The sequence below is a fragment of the Cetorhinus maximus genome, chromosome 11 (genome assembly GCF_964194155.1).
Source record: "Cetorhinus maximus chromosome 11, sCetMax3.hap1.1, whole genome shotgun sequence".
Classification (NCBI taxonomy): domain Eukaryota; kingdom Metazoa; phylum Chordata; class Chondrichthyes; order Lamniformes; family Cetorhinidae; genus Cetorhinus; species Cetorhinus maximus.
In genome coordinates this window covers 101,704,055-101,725,268 of record NC_135889.1, presented here as the reverse complement: position 1 = coordinate 101,725,268, position 21,214 = coordinate 101,704,055, and positions in this window count along the sequence as shown.

The window sequence follows — 21,214 nt, the reverse complement described above, 5'->3', positions numbered from 1 at the left end:
TGGGGAAACGGACGTTTTATACGCCAAACACAATGACGGCTTCTCACGTCATGTAATCTAAATCCCTCCACATTAATCGTCCATTCCCAGGAAACGCACTGTTTCGATGGCGGACGGGCTTTCATTTGCCTGCAACGGGATCACCTCTCCCCTTCATCACTCTGGACACCATATTTAAAGTGCGGCAGCATGAACACCTCTCAGTGCTTCCAGCCCAGGACCGCTCAAAGAAGACATGACCCCGAAAGGCAAGAAGCAGCACCCCCCACCCCCCCACCCCCCAACCCCGCCCCCCCCACCCCCACCCTCCCCTCTCCCCCCGGTTTAATGACACACCCCTGAAGTGCCTTTTGGATGCCTGGAGGCCCACCGTGATGTCCTCTACCCCGCTCTGGCCGCAAGATGGGCAGCACCATCACTAATCCTGCATGGGAGGTGGTGGCAGTGGTGGTCAGCGCCAACGACCTACAAAAGAGGACAGCCACCCCGTGCCATAAAAGGATAAATGATCTCCTCCATTCCGTCAGGGTAAGTCACTCTTCTCATCACTCTCAATTCACTCACTCACACACCCATCACACATCCACAGGGCTCTCTCACTCACTGCCACTTCAAAGGACATCACCATTCCCTCTCTCACACACACCTTCATTGTCCTCATCCTGCCCATGGGACCACTCACCGCCCACAAATGCGAGGCATACTTATCATCTGACCTGGCAGGCATCTGGCTTACAGTGCCTCCATTTGTATTCATGCAGGACAAGCTGGCACACAACAAAAGGGAGAGGTCACAGGCTGGTGGAGGAATGCCTGTAACCAAGGTCATCACGAACTTTGAAAATCGAGTCACCCAGCTGTCTGGAGAGGATCTGGACTGTTCCTGTGCTGGTGGTGAGGTTGGCGGTGCTGAACAACGTGAGGATCCAGCAGTGTAACATCGACCAGACAACCATGCCGCGAGTGATGTGTCCTGTTCTGCAGTCCGCTGCCCTGCACTAATAATCACTCCTTGCTTTCGCAGGCACATTTGGGAATCAGCTGGTGGAGTCCATGGCCTAAGGCCTCCAATCAAGCCCCAAAGAAACTTCTGGAGAGGAATCAGAAGGTGTCTTCACTGAAGTCCTGTCACAGCGCTCACCCACACCCTCCACCAGCGCAGAGACACACACCCTGGTGGGACCCAGCTTTAGAGTAGCCTCAGGATCACAGTCTGGTGAGCACATCGCATTGTCTGACCCACAGCAGGCGGTGGCAGGGACTTCCCAGGTCTCCGGCACTCAGAGGATAGCTGGAGGCCAGAAATCTGCTGAGTCCGAGTCAGATGACGAGCCTCTGGACTCGGTCATGCCACAGTAGCTGGAGCTGCAAAGGCAAGCTCGGGACCATCAGGAAGGGATGTCCGCTGCACTCCTCAGATTGCTAGGCGGGATGGAGGAGTCCGTCTGCCTTCAGGCTGAAGTGATAGCACCGGCATTGCAATGCACCGAGGTCAACACTGGTCGGAAGATGATCGCAATGGAGACCTTCGACCAGCACGTCACTCCTGCACTGCTGCGAGGGCTGAACTCCATCGCTGACCCCATAGTTGGCCTCCAACAGTGTGTACGCGAGAGGGATGCAGGGCAGCTCAATCTCACTCCAACCTCCCCTTTTCCTCAAAGAGTCAGCCAGGGGCTCTCGGGCACCCATAGGGAGGAGGATCAGCAGCTACACACCCCGGGGCCATTCAACAGGTGACTCCGGGAGTGTCCAGCCCATCCGAATTACCCTCTTCCTGTGACCTCAGCAGCTTCAGCTCCACAGGCCGAGGAGGGTGCCACTGCTGCACAGCAGAACCCTGAAAGCTGGCCAGGGCCCTCCCAGTCTCAGCCCTCTGGAAGACATCCATCAAGGTCATCACAGGCAAGGCGTAGCAGTCAGCAGGCTGCCTCCACCTCTGCTGTGGATGTCGAGGGAGCACCAAGATGTAGCAGCAGGATTAGGAGGGTTAAGAAGATGTAGTTGCACACCCTGGGCATGGGTGTTAATCACTTGTACATAATGTTCGTTACTGTGGATAAGCTCCTTGCTGCATGTCATCAGCATGACCGTGCATCACACCAGCTGAATATTCAGTGAGTGGAAGCCATTGCAAATGATTTGGTTGACCACTTGTTGTAACGGAGATCTGAGCGCCATGGGAGTGCAGTTGATGCCACCCTGCAGCTGTGGGAAACTTGAGATCTGTGCAAATGCCAGCGCTCTTGCATCCTGGTTTTCCTGGTCCCAGGCAAAATACACAAAGTTGTGTGCCTGAGAGAAGGTGGCATCTGGAACTTAATGGATGCATTTGTGAGTGGAGGCTTGTGATATCTCAAAGAGGGATCACTTGTGAAATTTTGAAAGGAGCCACTGGCATAAAAATTCACGGCCACGGGCAGTGGATGTCCCCCATGTCCCCATGGTGCCAAATCCTGCAGTAGCTGGCACATGTGACCGACCAGTTCTCTTGACATGCGCAGTCTTCGGCGACACTGGTTCTTGGTCATCTGCAGGAATGAAAGTCGGTGTCCATAGAACTTGGATCCAGCTAGGCGCCGGAGAGTGACGGCTCGCTGTGGATCTTCAGTGGCATTTGGAGGACCCCCCCCCCCCACCCCTTCTTCCTGAGGGCGATGCTCCTCCCTCTGCCCAGCCAGGTGCCTCCGCCGCTTTCTTATCCTTCGTCTCCACGAGGCATACAGCTATGTCACTAGGCTTCATGCTCCTGATGTCCTCCCGCAGGAAGAAAGAGAGAGAGGTGCGTGGGTTAGCTTGGGTGTTCTAAGGTGCCTGCCATGGTTATGTCTGAAGGCCACTTAACGTATCCCAGAGAGTGCTGGCCTCCATTTGGATGGCCAGAGTTTAGTGGGCTGCCCAAAACCCCAACCACCTGACCGATTGGCGGCAGCTTCACCACTGGACTGCATGCTGTGCTATCAGCTGAGGCGCAGGCATTCTCATAACCCGCACTGCAAGGCTGCATTGTTAGCTTGAACCACTGTGGAGACTGGTCCAAGCCTCTAACAGTGACTGCTCCATGGCCAGCTTTCGCAAGGAGATTGTATAACTTGCCCAGTCGTCCAATTGTTCTATAGTCCACTAAAACGCTCATTAGTTTGCAGCCTGTGCCCAAGGGGTGAAAAGCTTTGGAGCATTTGGTGGTAATTTCATGCCTCTGTGTTGCTTGTGTGGGCAGATAAGCTAGAAGCCCAACTCCAAGCATATTAATGTGGCTGTGCCTGAACTGTCTCAGCTGTGGAGGAATGGTCACTTTATACAAGGTTTACCTAATGCGTGGCCACTTCCTACCACCACCCCCCCACCACTCCAAACGTGCTTGTGCACTACCATCAATTGCAGTGCAACCCTTGCCCACTCCCAAGTCATCTCAACTGCAGAGCAGCCCTTGCACCCCCCCACCCCAAGTTGCCTCAACCCCTATGCAGCCCTTCTGCCCCCTCAAGTTGCCTCAACAGCAGGGCAGCCCTTTCCCCAGCACACACTGTCAGCCAGCCGGAAAAAAGCGACTTGCTTGTGCCCTCGCTTAAATGCGCAGCGCCTCAACTTTGAGGTGCAGCATGTGATTCTCGCGAGCGCTGCGCAACTTTACTGTGCACTCACCTCTGAGTTCCCCTCGAAGTGCAGCTCGCCAAGTGCACGCTTTATATATGCTGTTGTGAAACACGTCGACATGCAATGACACCAATGCGCTTGGATGATCCAGTGTAGAGGGATGGATTCTGGCGAGCTGGGCTTATAATGATATGCAGATGCATTACAATGGAGTTCCCGACATTGAACCTGACCGATTGGTGGGAAATGCGGCCCGCTATTTAACGGGCAGGACGGATGATTGAAAAAGGGTTTCACGATGTTGTGAAACCGATTTTTGGCCTTCTCTCCATATTGTCCGCCCATGCCAGCAGGCACAGAAAATTCTGCCCAAAGCCGCTTCTAATGTAGACACCACAGCAGTCATTTTGCACATACAAGATCCTACAAACAGCAATACGGTTAAAAAAAACAATTATTTATTTTAATGAGCTTAGTTGCAGAGGTATCTGGGTGTCCTTGTGCATGAATCGCTGAAAGCTAGTATGCAGGTACAGCAGGTAATAAGGAAGGCAAATGGAATTTTGGCATTTATTGCTAAAGGAATAGAGTATAAAAATAAGAAAGTGTTGTTGCAACTGTACAAGGCATTGGTGAGACCGCACCTGGACAGTTTTGGTCCCCTTACTTGAGGAAGGATGTAGTTGCATTGGAGGCGGTTCAGAGGAGGTTCACTAGGTTGATTCCAAAGATGCGGGGCTTGTCTTATGAGGAGAGATTGAACAGTTTAGGTCTATACTTGCTAGATTTTAGAAAGATGAGAGGATATCTAATTGAGGTATATAAGATGCTAAAGGGGATAGACAAAGTAGATGTGGAGTGGATGTTTCCCATTGTGAGGCATTCTAGAACGAGAGGCCATAGTTTTAGGCTATGGGGTGGTAGATTTAAATCAGAGATGAGGAGGAATTACTTTTCTCAAAGGGTCGCGAATCTGTGGAATTCACTACCTCAGAGTGCAGTGGATGCCGGGACGCTGAATAAAGTTAAGGAGGATTTTTAATTAATAACAGGTTGAAAAGTTATGGGGAGAGGGCGGGAAATTGGAGTTGAGGCAGAAATGAGATCAGCCTTGATCGTATTGAATGGCGGGGCAGGCTCGAGGGGCTGAATTGTCTACTCCTGCTCCTAGTTCTTATGTTCTTAGTTGAGGAGTAAATATAAGCCAAGACACTGAAATAACTCCTCTGCTCTCCTTTGAGTAATGCCTTTGGATCAAGCCTGGCAGCATTTCTGGAGAGAGAAACAGAGTTAACATTTGAAGTCAAATCTGACTCTTCTTCAGAACTGGCATTTTTTTTGGGTCTGTGCGTCCATATGAGAAATAGGTCAGGTATATTGTGAGTCTCCATCTAAATGTTGGGTGCTCCAGTGAAGGCTTGACAATTTAACTTTGGACTTGAATTCATTTTAATTCTGATTTTATCTCTGCGTAAATGAATAGATTTTGAATGTTAAACTGGAGCCAAAAGTTCTGCTACTTTACTATTTGTGGATTCAGAGGTCAGTCGATTTGAATGTTCATGCGTAGTCTTGTTTTAAATGTATAAACATGTACATTTGATTATACCTTATACAAGTAATGAATACAATTTCAGCAGATCTTGTCTCTCTATTTTGAGTCTTTTGGGTTACAATGGAACTATCTAAAGCTTTCTTGTACCAGTCACAACTTAAACATTTCTTACTATGCATTGTCATTCTTTTATGAAGAAGATTAATTTGTGATGCCAACTGTTGGCATCATTGACAGGAATATACAAGGTAATGTGTCAAAACGTCTCAACCTATCTCCACAATATCAAACAGCTCATCATTCACTAAGGGATGAAAAAACACTTGCAATTATAAAGCACCATATCACAGAAAATCAGGTTGGTAGTGGATGCCAAGAAAAGGAATTTGTGGAATGTCTACGAGATGGCTTTTTGGAGCAGCTTGTGGTGGAGCCCACTAGGGAACAGGCAATTCTAGATTTAGTGATGTGTAATGAGGCAGATTTGAAAAGGGAGCTTAAGGTGAAGGAACCCTTAGGAGGAAGTGACCATAATATGATAGAATTTACCCTGCAATTTGAGAGGAAAAAGCTGGAATCAGATGTAAGGGTATTACAGTTGAATAAAGGCAACTACAGAGGCATGAGGGAGGAGCTGGCCAGAATTGACTGGGAGATGAGCCTAGCATGAAAGACAGTGGAACAGCAATGGCAGGAGTTTCTGGGAGTAATTTGGGAGACACAGCAAAAATTCATCCCCAGGAAGAAGAAGCATACTAAAGGGAGGATGAGGCAACCTTGGCTGACAGGGGAAGTCAGGGACAGCATAAAAGCTAAAGAGAAAGCATACAATGCGGCGAAGAGCAGTGGGAAACCAGGGGATTGGGAAGCCTACAAAGACCAACAGAGGACAACTAAAAAAGAAATAAGGAGGGAGAAGATTAAATATGAGGGTAAACTAGCCAGTAATATAAAAGAAGATTGTAGTTTTTTTAGAAATATAAAGGGTAAGAGAGAGGCAAAAGTGGACATTGGGCCGCTGGAAAATGACGCTGGAGAAGTAGTAGTGGGGAACAAAGAAATGGCAGAGGAACTGAATAGGTACTTTGCGTCAGTCTTCACAGTGGAAGACACAAGTGACATCCTCAAAGTTCAAGAGAGTCAGGGGGCAGAGGTGAGTATGGTGGTCATTACCAAGGAGAAGGTGCTAGGAAAACTGAAAGGTCTGAAGGTGGATAAATCACCTGGGCCAGATGGATTACACCCCAGAGTTCTGAAGGAGATAGCTGAAGAGATAGTGGAGGCGTTAGTGGTGATCTTTCAGGAATCATTGGAGTCAGGGAGGGGCCCAGAGGACTGGAAAATCGCTAATGTAACCCCCCTGTTTAAGAAGGGAGTGAGGCAAAAGACGGGAAATTACAGGCCGATTAGCCTGACGTCGGTCGTTGGTAAGATTTTAGAGTCCATTATTAAGGATGAGATTTCAGAATACTTGGAAGTGCATGGTAAAATCGGGCAAAGTCAGCATGGTTTCATCAAGGGGAGGTCATGCCTGACAAATCTGTTAGAATTTTTGAGGAGGTAACAAGTAGGTTAGACAAAGGAGAGCCAATGGATGTTATCTACTTGGACTTCCAGAAGGCCTTTGACAAGGTGCCGCACAGGAGGCTGCTCAGTAAGATAAGAACCCATGGTGTTAGAGGCAAGGTATTAGCATGGATAGAAGATTGGCTGTCTGGCAGGAGGCAGAGAATGGGGATAAGGGGGTCCTTCTCAGAATGGCGGCCAGTGACTAGTGGAGTTCCGCAGGGGTCAGTGTTGGGACCACAACTTTTTACTTTATACGTTAATGATCTAGATGAAGGAACTGAGGGCATCCTGGCTAAGTTTGCAGATGATACAAAGATAGGTGGAGGGACCGGTAGTATTGAGGAGGCAGGGAGGCTGCAGAAGGTTTTGGACAGGTTAAGAGAATGGGCAAAGAAGTGGCAGATGGAATACAATGTGGGGAAGTGTGAGGTCATGCACTTTGGTAGGAAGAATAGAGGCATAGACTATTTTCTAAATGGGGAGAGAATTCAGAAATCTGGAGTGCAAAGGGACTTGGGAGTCCTAGTCCAGGATTCTCTTAAGGTTAATTTGCAGGTTGAGTCGGTAGTTAGGAAGGCAAATGCAACGTTGGCATTTATTTCGAGAGGACTAGAATATAAAAGCAGGGATGTGCTGCTGAGGCTTTATAAGACTTTGGTTAGACCACATTTAGAATATTGTGAGCAATTTTGGGCCTCGTATCTCAGGAAGGATGTGCTGGCCCTGGAGAGGGTCCAGAGGAGGTTCACGAGAATGATCCTGGGAATGAGAGGCTTAACATATGAGGAACATTTGAGGACTCTGGGTCTATACTCGATGGAGTTTAGAAGGATGAGGGGGGATCTGATTGAAACTTACAGAATACTGAAAGGCCTGGATAGAGTGGACATGGGGAAGTTGTTTCCATTAGTAGGAGAGACTAGGACTCAAGGACACAGCCTCAGAGTAAAGGGAGGACCTTTTAGAACAGAGATGAGGAGAAACCTCTTTAGCCAGAGAGTGGTGAATCTATGGAATTCATTGCCACAGAAGGCTGAGGAGGCCAGGTCATTGAGTGTATTTGAGACCGAGATAGATAGGTTCTTGATTGGTAAGGGGATCAAAAATCACGGGGAGAAGGCGGGAGAATGGGGTTGAGAAACTTATCAGCCATGATTGAATGGCGGAGCAGACTCGATGGGCCAAATGGCCTAATTTCTGCTCCTATGTCTTATGGTCTTATTCCTAGGAACATCTAATGGTGCTTCAGATATAATTAATTACTTTCAGTTGTGAGGTTACAGGAATAAATATGGCAGCCATATTATGCACAGCAAGATCACATTAATTTCAGTTAGCTAACTGAGCTGTTAATCTATTTTTGGCAGTGTAGGTTGAGGGAAGTATTATATTAGAAGAACTATCTGTTCTTCTTTGTATCAGGAGATCTTTAAGGTGCACCTAAATCACTAGAACAGGCAATGAGGATCAATGCCTCACCTGAAGGTCAGCATTACTGGTAGTGCAGCACTCCTACAGTACTGCAATGTCAGCTTAGTTTACCTCAGGAAGTCTTGAAGTGGAGTTTTAGTTCTTTTGACTCAGTGGCGGGAAAGGGTGCATAAGAAACTTCCTTACATGAGTAGTTTGATGCGACTTTGAGATTAGAGTTAAATCAGGCTGGCGCGGCAGAGCACAGGGAGCCCTGCACCTGGCCATGCAATGCTTGATCTGTGCATCAATAGTGACAACATTGAATGCAAGGAAGGGAGACACAATCTATTCTCCGGAATTGATTTCCTGTATCTTGAGGGGCACCAAAAAAAATGTCTCGCAAAAGTATAAATTAAAACAATAGTCAGTTTGAAAGTAGACCCAATTTCCTGACACTCTTAATTTTCCATAGCTAAATGTAATTCCAGTGGTTTGATGAACAATGATTAGAACAGTAACTGGAATCATTTATATGGGCAAATTTCAGCAAACTTTATAAACAAACCATCTTGGTATAAAGTTCTAGCATTTGCTTTAAGCCACAATTTAAGTAGATTTAAATAATACCTCTGCATGCTAATCTTTAGCCACATTATTGAGAAGCCACAATGTCTCAAGTGAGCAGGGTGATCATTTTGGTAAAAACAGTTCCACTGTGGCAGAGCAAGAACAGATGAAGAAGAAACAGACTCGAGAGGAAGGGTAATTATCATTTTTGGAGAACTGACGGACAAGAATCAACTGCTCAGCGTTGACAGAACAGCATTCTGTCTGCATTGGTTTCACTTTAACAGGGAAGTTCTTATAAAAGACACACATTCACAATTGAGTGATGCTAGGTGTATAATTTAGAAGTCTGAAATCCCACAAGTCCATCATGAACTCATTTATAGCACACACTAACTGAGTTGACAAATTATGTGACCATATTGCAGCTGGTGATTTCAAAGTAGATTGGCTGCTTAGTTCTTCGTGGAGTAGAAAAATATGGCGGTATTAATGCTTGTCTTATTTTAAGACAATAATCTTCACTAAATTGATATTGTAACTAAGGCTAAATTCTTACACACGGTAATATGGAGGGTAATAAAACCTTTCTGTTCTGCTCCCATCTTCTCTGGAACTCAACCTTTGAATCCACTGCCTTTGAATACCAAAATGGCTCATATTAGAATCACAAATTATGTTCTATGTGGTTGTGACAATGGCAAGCTATCCCTCCTTGTGGTTCTCAACTTGACTGCAATGTTTGACACAATTGACCACACTGTCCTCTCCCAATGTCTCACCGCTGTTGCCTAGCTGAGTGGGATTGCACTTACCTAGTTTTATTCTTTTCATTCTCATTTTTCCATTTGTAGCCAGGGAATCATCTACAATGACTTCCCTACAATCATCTACAATGACTTATCCTCCTGTTCCTGCACAACTACCTCTTGTGTCCTCCAAGCATCAATCCTTAGCCCACTCCTAACTTCTTCCCCTCAGCAACCTCATTGAGAAACACAGGGTGGAATTCCACGTGGGCCATGGAGTTAGAGCCATCATCCGCTATGGGCTGAATTTTACCATTGGCGGGTAGGGGTGGGGCCCGCTCGCCGATGTGTAAAATGATGCGGGATGACGCCGGGTGGAACTCCCGACACTACCCCACCCCATTTAAATTTTCAGGAAGGCAGGCCCACAGCAAAATCAGCTGTGCGCCCGCCGACCTGTCAATGGCCAATTCAGGCCATTGACAGGGTCATTGAAACAATTAAAGGACCTACCCGTCCAACCTTAAGGTTGGCAGGCAGGCCAGGAGCCCCATCAGCAAATAGAAAAAACATGAAACCTCATCCACCGGGATCTAAAAAGTTCAATAAAGTTTTAGTGTAATTTATGAACATGTCCCATCTCATGTGACATTGTCTCATTGTTAAGGATTTTCTTTTCTATTTTTAACGTTTTTAAAAGTGTCAGCGATCTCCCTAAGGCAGCACTTAGCCTCAGGGAGATGTGCGCTCTATCGTGCGCATGCGCGAAAGAACGCACTCTCGCCTTTGGGGAATCCCCACCCCGCCCGCACAGGAAGCGCATAGCGCTTCCCGGCGGAAGACACGCGGCCCGCCCATGTAAAATGGCGGCGGGGCCCGCTTCTCCGGCAGGGATTGGCTCCCCACCCGCCAGAGATTGGGTTGGGCCCGCCCGCCCGGTAGGCAGAAAATTCTGCCCTGTGAAACCTTAAGTGGTCACTTAATGATCTCAATTGGCCTCTGAGCAGGAAGGCCACCTGCAAGCTTTCCCACCATGCACTTAATCGGAGGGAATAAGGAAGGCAGTGGGATCTTCACCCCAGACCCACCTGCCTGATGACTCAGCCCCTCCCCCACTCCCCCCACCCCGGCAAACCTGCCTGCGAGGGGGTAATTAAATTTCACTCACATTATCTGTTTCTGCATATAGGCTGACAATACCAAGCTCTACCTCACCATCAGCTCTCTTGGCTCCTCCACAATCTTTAAATTGGCAGATTGCTAGTCTGACATGCAGTAATGGATATGCAGAGCTTTCCTTCAACTAAATACTGGGAAAACCAAAGCCATTAGCTTCAGTCCCTGTAACAAACTCTCTTTCCTAGTCAGCAACTCCATCCCACTGCCTGGCGACTTTTGCAGTTTGAATTGAACTGTTTGAAACTTTGGTGTCGTATTTGACCCCACAATTCCATGCCACTTCTAAGACAGCTTATTTTCACTTCCATAACATGGTCCAACCTTGCCCCGCCTTGGCTCACCTGTTGCTGAAACCCTCATCCATAGCTTTGTTATGTCTAGACTTGACTATTTTAACATACTTCTGACTGGCCTCCTGTAGTAATTATAGTTTTGGGAAATGTTGGACTGTAGCTTTAGAATAATCCTGTGTTGTAAGATCACATGATCTGTATAAACCAATGAGTTAGCAGTGCAGGAAACCCCTAGGAGGAGAGTTCTTCTTTAGTTATGGAATTTGATGCACACATGTCTTTGCTGCTGCTGCTGTGTAAATAAAGTTAAATGTGTCCACTGAGAAAAGTTGCCTGGAAGATCAACACTTCCCAATTTTTATCCCCCACAGACTTGAGATCATCCAAAGATCTTGCGTCCATGTCTTAACTTGCACTAATTCCTGCTCTCTCATCACCCCAGTGCTTTCTTACCTACTTTTGCTCCCAGTTAAGCAATGCCTCGATTTTTAGATTCTCATAATTATTTTCAAATTTCTCCATGGATTTTCTCTTCATTATCTCTGCAATCTCCTTCAGCCTTACAACCTCTCGAGATATCTGTGCTCCTCTAATTCAGCCTGCTTGAGCATCCCCCAATTTTAATCAGTCCACCATTGGTTGATGTGCCTGATAACTTGCCAGGTATACCCAAAAGATTCTCAAACCCCCCCTGTGGAAGACAAAATAACTCAATTTCCTGTTGGTTTTGACTATATTAAAATGCATCAAAATTTTCTGAGATGAAAGATTAAAAATGTGATTATTTTTCTAAAACAATGACTGCAAGATATGTTTATTGAATTCCTTTCATGGAATATACAGACAGACGGCTTAAGAACTGGTTTTGCCAAGCCAGTTAGAAAGAGAAGTCATCTGTAACAGACTGCTGAAGGAAGAAGTAAAGACACTCTCTCTCTCTCTCTCTGAAGCTAATATTGTCTCCAGCAAAGTGCAGTTACCTGAACTTCAATTCAAGTCCAGGATTTTAAAGGAAACCAGCTAACCTCAAATGGTCACAATGTTCAGCAATCTATATCTCAAGGAAAGCAAATGACTTAATTGGATATTCTTTTAACTTTTATTTGGACCCAAATTTTTCTTACTTCTGATATCTGCATGGGTGTTTTGTCGCATCCTTTATTATTTTTCCTCGGGTCTAGTAACTAATAAACTTACCCTTTCTTTGACTCAAGAAACCCTGATTTTATTGGCTTCTTATTAACAAATAAATACATTTGGGTTGGAAAAGACATTTACGGGGAAAATAAATTTTTAAAAACCTTTCTGGCAATCAACCAAAGGGGCTAAATAAAGGGGAGCCAGTTCATTCCTCCTCACCCGGTTGTAACAATATTGTTAAGTAGGAAAAGTGGCAGCCAATTTGCATTTGGTAAACTCCCACAAACAGTAAATAAGCTGTTTTTGCGATATTGATTGAGGGATAAATATTGGCCAGGACAGTGGGGAAAACTCGCCTTCATAATAGTGCCATGGGATCTTTTACCTTCATCTGATCAGGCAGGTGGTTTAACATTTAATCTGGAAGACAGCTTCTCCCTCAGTATACACTGAGGCGTGAGCCTTGATTGTTTTGTTCAAGCCCTGGAGTAGGACTTGAACCTGTAACTCTGTGACTCAGAATCAAAAGCCATGGCTCGCACAATCAAGCAAAGGAATTCTTGATATGATGCAAGAAAAATCGATCATAGGTTGACCTAGTTGTGTCTTTGGTAGTACAGGTTAGTCTGTGGTGGGAACGTGTGAACATATGAACGTGTGAATTAAGAACAGGAGTAGAGTATTCCACCCCTTGCACCTGCTTTGCCATTCAATAAGATCATGGCTAATCTGACTGTGGCCTCAACTCCACTTTCCTTTCTACCTCCTACACCCTTTGACTCTCTTGTCGATCAAGAACTTATTTAACTCAGCCTTAAAAATATTCAATGACCCTGTTTCCACTGCTCTCTGGGGAAGAGAGTTCCACAGATGTACAGCCCTCTGAGAGAAAAAGTTTCTCCTTGTCTCCATCTTAAATGGGAGACCTCTTATTTTTAAGCCGTGCCCCTATTTCTAGTCTCTCCTACAAGGGAACATCCACCTTATCAAGTCCCCTCAGGATCTTATGTTTCAAGAAGATTGTCTCTCATTCTTCTAAACCCCAATGGATACAAGCCCAACCTGTCCAATCTTTCCTCACAGGATAATACCCTCAACCCAGGAATCAGTCGAGTGAACCTTCTCTAGACTGTTTCTAATGCAATTTTTTCCTTCTTAAATAAGGAGAACAAAACTGTGCACAATACTCTAGATGTGGGGCGGGATCTTCCAGTCCCACCGAAATCAATGAAGTTTTGAACGCTCGCTGTGACGGGACCGTAAAATTCCACCCGTGGTCTCACTAATACTCTATATAACTGTCGCAAAACATCCCTACTTTTATATTCCATTCCCATTTCAATAAATAACAACATTCCATTTGCCTTCCTAATCACTTGCTGTACCTGCCTACTAACATTTTGTGATTCATGTACCAGGACACCCAGATCTTCCTGTACCTCAGAGTTCTGCAATCTCTCCCCATTTAAATAATGTGCTTTTTTTTTTCAATTCTTCCTGCCCAAGTGGGCAAGTTAAAATTTTCCCACAAATTTTGCCCACACGCTTAACCTATCTACGTCCCTTTGCAGACTCACTATGTCCTCTTCTCAATTTACTTTCCTACCTATCTTTCTGTCATCAGCAACTTTAGCAATCATACATGTGATCTGGTCATCTAAGTCATTGGGCAGGGTTTTCCAGCCCCACCCTCTGCCGGAATTGCCAGGTCCCCCCAAAAGTCGATGGGCTTTTGGCTGGGCTGCCATATCCTCTGCAGCAGGCCCCGCCACGGCAGGGCCCGGAAATCCTGGCCATTAACAAGTTTGTCAGTAATTGAGGTCCCAGCACTGATCTCTGTGGCACTCCATTCGTTACATTCTTGCCAACCCAAAAATAACCAATTTATGCCTATTCTTTGTTTCCCATTAGCAAACCAACCCTCTGTCCAGGCTAATATGTTACCACATACACCGTAGGCAGAATCTTCCAGTTGGTGTGTGGAGGGGGGTGGGCCCGACGCGCCAACATGTAAAATGACACGCCGTGACGTTGGACGTGCATCCCGATGTCATCGCGCGTCATCATGATATTTCGGTCGGCGGGCGCACGTCAGAGTCAGCTGCGCACCTGTCGAAATGTCAATGGCCTATTTAGGCCATTAAGAAAGTAATTAAAGTCATTAAGAATGCTGCCCATCCAACCTTAAGCTTGGCGGGCAGACGAAAAGCCCAAGCGGTCTTCGCGTTTTTCAGGAATCCTTATACACGGGCAGGAGGAGGTTTCTTGAAGGTTTTATAAAATAAATAAATAAATTTTCCCACCTTTACAAACATGTCCCAACTCATGTGACACTGTCACGAGGGGACATGTTTGAATTAATTTTTAAATCCATTCTTTATTCATTTTCATAACGATTCAATCTCCCTTAGGCAAATTGCTGCACTCTTTCGTGCGCATGGGCGAAAGAGCGGTGGTCCCAATTCTCCTTCCCCCACCTGCACAGGTAGCTCTGAGCGCTACCAGCTGTGCATTGCGCTGGGAGGTCCTTAATTGGCCTGCCTGTGTAAAATGGCAGCGTACAGCCAATTGTGGATGGTGATCAGCTCCACACTCGCCCCTGCCTGCTCCCGCCCAGCCCACACGCCATAGGAAAAATCCAAAACTATGAGCTTTTATTTTGTGTAGTAACCTTTGATTTGGCACCTTGTCAAATGCCTTCTAGAAATCTAAGTATACCACATCTACAGATTTCCCTTTATCCATGTTGCTTGTTACTTCCTCAAAGACCTTTAATAAATTAGTCAAACATGATTTCCCTTTCACAAAACTATGTTGACTCTACCTGATTACGCTGAGATTTTCTAAGTGCCCTGCTATAACCTCTTAAATATAGATTCCAGCTTTTACCCTATGACAGATACTAAGCTAACTGACCAGGTTAGTCTTTAGACTAATCTGCCTGATTAGTTACTAAAATGTAGTTTACGATTATTTTGTAGCCAATTAAATCCCAATTACTTTGATTTCCTCCCAGTTTCAAAGGAGAGAATCAAATCATACAGGCAAGAGAAAACAGGAAATCAACAAGTGATTCAAATGTATATTCTTAAACAAATAAATCACAGTAGATAATACAACTAGATTAGCTACAACATAGAAAGGGGAAAAGACAACAAGTCAAATGGGAAGGATTCATCTCTATAACGTGCAAAAAATTGGATCAAAGATTGTCCTGATTTTACAGTGTTAAAAATATTTGATTTATTTCAATCATGTGGTGTAAAAGATGTTTTTTTTTAAATGAATAATCTATTGGGAAGCTTAAGATATCCCAGGATGGCCAATAGTCTAGGTTTAAAAGCTTACCATCATTTTACAGGTTCAATGTTATAACATTGCTTTGGTTTGCTACAACACGTCCATATCCATCGTGCATTCTGGGGAATCAATATTTCTCAATTTTCCCAAGAGTGATGGTCTGCTGAAAAAGTTGGATTTTCCCTGTGGTTAGCCCACAATGGGAAATGCATGAGCATGGCTGACTTTCCCAGGGAGCTGTGGCATTCCTTACCATATAAAAAGTAATTGCCTAGGCATATGTTATTAATCAGTGCACATGTCTCCAATAGCATTACAGTTTTTTTTTAAAAAGCTAGATTTTGATTTTAGGAATAATCCTATTCGTGATGAAGGTAGTGTTTTCGCTGCCAGTAAATTAGGCAAGGACGGATCTTATTTGCTTTCAAATCCTCAAAGGAAATCCTATACAGACTGATTGTGGTACTTTACATACTCCCTACTCTACAAGTTTTAGTAATGACTGATACATAAGCTTTCAACAACTCCGTATCAAGTTTTCTCAATTGTCAGACAGGCTGTAACATAGGATATTTTGCAAAGATAGTGCATCTTATCCCATGGAGAAACTGCCGCTGTATATTCTTTTCTTGCAAAAATCATATTCAGACATGGCACAGATTGTAAGAGAAAGCAAAGCTCTTTTGCCTTAATGGGTCAATTAAGGAGATAATAAAAAGAAGTGAACTAAACAAACCATATCCAACTCTTTCCATTGTACCTTACTGTGAACTTTAAAGGATTGAAAATAGTGCTATTGCCACAAAGTTTTAGAATTTACTTTGATGTGGCTTGGCTGAACAGGTGAGCTGGGGGAATCCTTAAGCTTCTGTCATACCAATCTGTAGGAATACCCTCTAGCTACATAAATGGGGAGTGATGCTTTCTTCATGTGGGGTGTAGCCCGGCTCTTGATGGAAGATCTACCATATTTTGTATATATTTATCTATGTTTTGAGCAGCAGAAACACATTTATTTCTGCTTCTTGGGGGCACTTTAAATGTGCCAACCCACTTGGCAGTATTGGTAAAGTTTGCAGTTCTCAATAGGGCCTTGGAGGAGTAGAGTCAATGGAATTATTTTCCAGGCTTCCCATCCAACAGGATGGAAATATCCTGAAAGTGATGGGCCATGGCATACTGAACTGGTAAGTAACCAGCTTCCCAGTCAAATCAACATTCTACATCATTGCATAAGTCCTATATATATATATATATATATATCTGTATGATTGTAACACGTCCTGCTACTGATCGGTGGAGCAGAATTGGTATGAAGTATTTTCCTTGTGAATGGTAGGATAGAAATAACTCATATTTTCCTATGTTACGAGAGCTCATCTTTCCTGGGCTGTTACCGACTGCCACCTTTGTTAACAGTGAGAGCTGGAGAGTTAAGATATATATAAAAAAAACCAAAAAAGCCCAACTGTTGGGAACCTGAAATAAAAGTAGATCAAGTTCTGATGAAGTGTCCATGGCCAACTTGTTATCTGTTTTCATCTCAGGTACTGCGGCACCTTTGCACCAATGTACTTTTTATAAATCCTTTTATTTTTGTGGGAGCTATTTTAAGTTACAGTAGTTCTGGATTATTTTTGATCAAGTTAAGCTGTTAGCAGGATACAATGCTATGAATGAATGAAAATTGACATTTTTCTTTGTTTAACACACTAGCCAATTTTTTCTATCACAATGTCATTCCATGCTAAGCCCTAGAAGCTCAGAATGTTACTGCATAAAAAGTCATTGCCATTGTTTTCTTCTTTTCCCTTGCACATCCAATAAATTGCTGTACTAATTGATAGGATGTGGGTGTCGCTGGCGAGGCCAGCATTTATTGTCCATCCCCAATTGCCCTTAAGAGGGTGGTGGTGAGCTCCCACCTTGAACTGCTGCAGTCCATGTGGTATAGATACACCCACAGTGCTGTTAGGGCGGGGGGAGTTCCAGGATTTCGACCCAGCGACAGTGAAGGAGCAGCGATATATGTTCCAAGCCAGGATGGTGAGTGCTTTGGAGGGGAGCTTCCAGGTGGTGGTGTTCCCATATATCTGTTGCCCTTGTCCTTCTAGATGGTAGCAGTCATGGGTTTGGAAGGTGCCATCTAAGGAGCCTTGGTAAGTTACTGCAGCGCACCTTGGAGATGGTACACACTGCTGCCACTGTATGTCGGTGGTAGAGGGAGTGAATGTTTATGGATGACGTGCCAGTCAAGCGGGCTGCTTTGCTTTGGATGGTGTCAAGCTTCTAGAGTGTTGTGGGAGCTGCACTCATCCAGGCAAGGGGAGAATATTCCATCACAATCCTGACCTGTGCCTTGTAGATGATAGACAGGCTTTGGGGAGTCAGAAGGTCAGTTACTTGCTGCAGGATTCCTAGCCTCTGACCTGCTCTTGCAGCCACAGTATTTATATGGCTAGTCCAGTTGTTTCTGGCCAATGGTAATCCCCAGGATGTTGATAGTGCGGGTTTCAGCGATGCTAATGCCATTGAATGTCAAGGGGTGATGGCTAGATTCTCTCTTGTTGGAGATGGTCATTGCTTGGTCCTTGTGTGGCACAAATGTTACTTGCCATTTGTTAGCCCAAGCCTGGATATTGTCCAGGTCTTGCTGCATTTGGACATGGACTGCTTCAGTATCTGAGGAGTCACGAATGGTGCTGAACATTGTGCAATCATCAGCGAACATCCCCACTTCTGACCTTATGATGGAAGGAAGGTCATTGATGAAACAGCTGAAGGTGGTTGGGCCACAACACTACCCTGAGGAACTCCTGCAGTGATGTCCTGTAGCTGAGATGACTGACCTCCAACAACCACAACCATCTTCCTTTGTGCTACGTATGATTCCAACCAGCAGAAAGTTTTCCCCTTGATTCTCATTGACTCCAGTTTTGCTAGGGCTCCTTGATGCCACACTCAGTCAATTGCTACCTTGATGTCAAGGGTAGTCAGTCTGACCTCACCTCTGGAGTTCAGCTCATTTGTCCATGTTTGAACCAAGGCTGTAATGAGATCAGGAGCTGAATGACCCTGGCAGAACCCAAAATGAGCATCAGTGATCAGGGTATTGCTAAGCAAGTGTCGCTTGATAGCACTGTTGATCACCTTTTCCCTCATTTTACTGATGGTTGAGAGTAGACTGTTGTGGCAGTAATTGGCCAGTTGAATTTTTCCTGCTTTTTATGTGCAAGACATACCTGGGCAATTTTCCACATTGCTGGGTAGATGCCAGTATTGTAGCTGTACTAGACCAGCTTGGCTAGGGGCACAGAAAATTCTGGAGTACAAGTCTTCAACACTATTGCTGGAATATTGTCAGGGCCCATTGCCTTTTCAGTATCCAGTGTCTTCAGCCATTTCTTGATATCATGTGGAGTGAATTGAATTGGCCATAGACTAGCACTTTTGAAGCTGGGGACCTCCAAAGGAGGCTGAGATGGATCATCCACCCGGCACTTCTGGCTGAAGATTGTTGCAAATGCTTCAGTCTTATCTTTTGCCCCGATGTGCCAGGCACCCCCATCATTGAGGGTGGGATGTTTGTGGAGCCTCCTCCTCCAATGAGTTGTTTAATTGTTCACCACCAATCACGACTGGATGTGGCAGGACTGCAGAGCTTAGATCTGATCCATTGGTTGTGGGATCGCTTAGCCCTGTCTATAACTTGCTGCTTTTGCTGTTTGTCACGCAAGTAGTCCTGTGTTATAGCTTCACCAGGTTGACATCTCATTTCATATATGCATGAGGTGCTGCTCCTGGCATGCCCTCCTGCGCTCTTCATTGATCCAGGGTTGATTGCCTGACTTGATGGTGATGGTCGAGTGGGGGATACGCCGGACCATGAGGTTGCAGATTGTGGCTGAGTACAACTCTGCTGCTGCTGATGGTCCACGGGACCTCATGCTTGCCAAGTCTTGAGTTGCTAGATCTATTCGAAATCTATCACAATTAGCACAGTGGTAGTGCCACACAACACAATGGAGGGTATCCTCAAAGTGAAGGCGGGACTTTGTTTCCATAAGGACTGTGCAGTGGTCACCCCTACTGATGCTGTCATGGACAGATGCATCTGCAGCAGGCAGGTTGGTGAGAATGTGGTCAAGTATGCCTTTCCCTCTTGTTGGTTCTCTTAACACCTGCTGCAGACCCAGTCTAGCAGCTACGTCCTTTAGGACTCAGCCAGCTCAGTCTCTAGTGGTGCTACCAAGCCGATCTTGGTGATGGACACTGAAGTCCTCCACTAAAAGTATATTCTGTGCCCTTGCCACCCTCAGTGCTTCCTCCAAGTGGTGTTCAACATAGAGGAGCACTGATTCATTAGCTGAGGGAGGATAGCACATGGTAATCAGCAAGGGGTTTCCTTGGCCATGTTTGACCTAGTGCCAAGTGACATAGGGTCCAGAATCAATGTTAAGGACTCCCAGGGCAACTCCCTCCCAATTGTATATCACTGTGCTGCCAACTCTGCTGGGTCTGTCCTGCAGGCGGGACAAGACATGCCCAAGGATGGCAATGGTGGTGTCTCAGAGATGATCTGTAAGGTATGATTCTGTGAGTATGACTATGTCAGGCTGTTGATTGGCTAGTCTGTGAGATAGCTCCCCCAATTTTGGCACGTGTTAGTAAGGAGGACTTGGCAAGGTCGTTGTCATTTCAGGTGCCTAGGTCAATGCCAGGTGGTCTGTCTGGTTTTGTTCCTTATTGGCTTGTTTTTAGCAGTTTTATACAACTGAATGGCTTGCTAGTCCGTTTTAGAGGGCAGTTAAGAGTCAAACACATTGCTGTGCATCTGGAGTCACATGTAGGCCAGACCAGGTGGCAGATTTTCTTCCTTAAAGGGCATTAGTGAGCCAGATGGGTTTTTACAACAATCAACGTGGTTTCATGGTCATCATTAGGCTGCCAATTCTGTTACTCAACCTTGATCATGAACAACTTGCTAGGGGCCCCACTTGGTCAGACAAGAAATGGGAGGAGGACATAGGCTAAATGGTGCAGAACCACCTACTTCAGGAGAGAGGAATGGGGGTGAGGAGGATGAGATGGTGCCTTTCCACCTGCAGGTACAGATTCACTAATGTCCTTTAGGGAAGGAAATCGACTGTCTTTACCCAGTCTGGCCTACATGTGGGAAGGCAAGTGGTGAGGATGACACAAGGAGCCTACAGAGGGATATAGACAGGTTAAGTGAGTGGGCAAAAACTTGGCAGATGGAATATAATGTGGGAAAATGTGAGAGTATGTACTTTGGCAGGAAGAATAGAGGAGCTTAATATTATTTAAATGGAGAAAGGCTGCAAAAGGCTGCAGCACAAAGGGATTTGGGGGTCCTTGTGCATGAATCCCAAAAAGTTAACATACAAGTTCAGCAGATAATAGGGAAGGCAAATGGAATGCTGGCCTTTATTTCAAAGGGAATGGAATGTAAAAATAGGGAAGTCTTGCTAAAACTATACAAGGCACTAGTTAGACTACACTTAGAATACTGTGAACAATTTTTGTCCCCTTATCTAAGGAAATATATACTGGCATCGGAGGCAGTCCAGAGAAGATTCAGTAGGTTGATCCCGGATATGGAGGGATGTTCTTATGAGGAGAGGTTGAGTAGGTTGGGCCTGTACTCATTGGAATTTAGAAGAATAAGAGGCGACTTTACTGAAGTCTAAGGAGGCTTGACAGGGTAGATGCTGAGAGGTTGTTTCCCCTTGTGGGAGAGTCTAGGACTAGAGGGCATAATCTAAGAATAAGAGGGCGTCCATTTAAAACACAGATGAGGAGGAATTTCTTCTCTCGGAGGGTAGTCAATC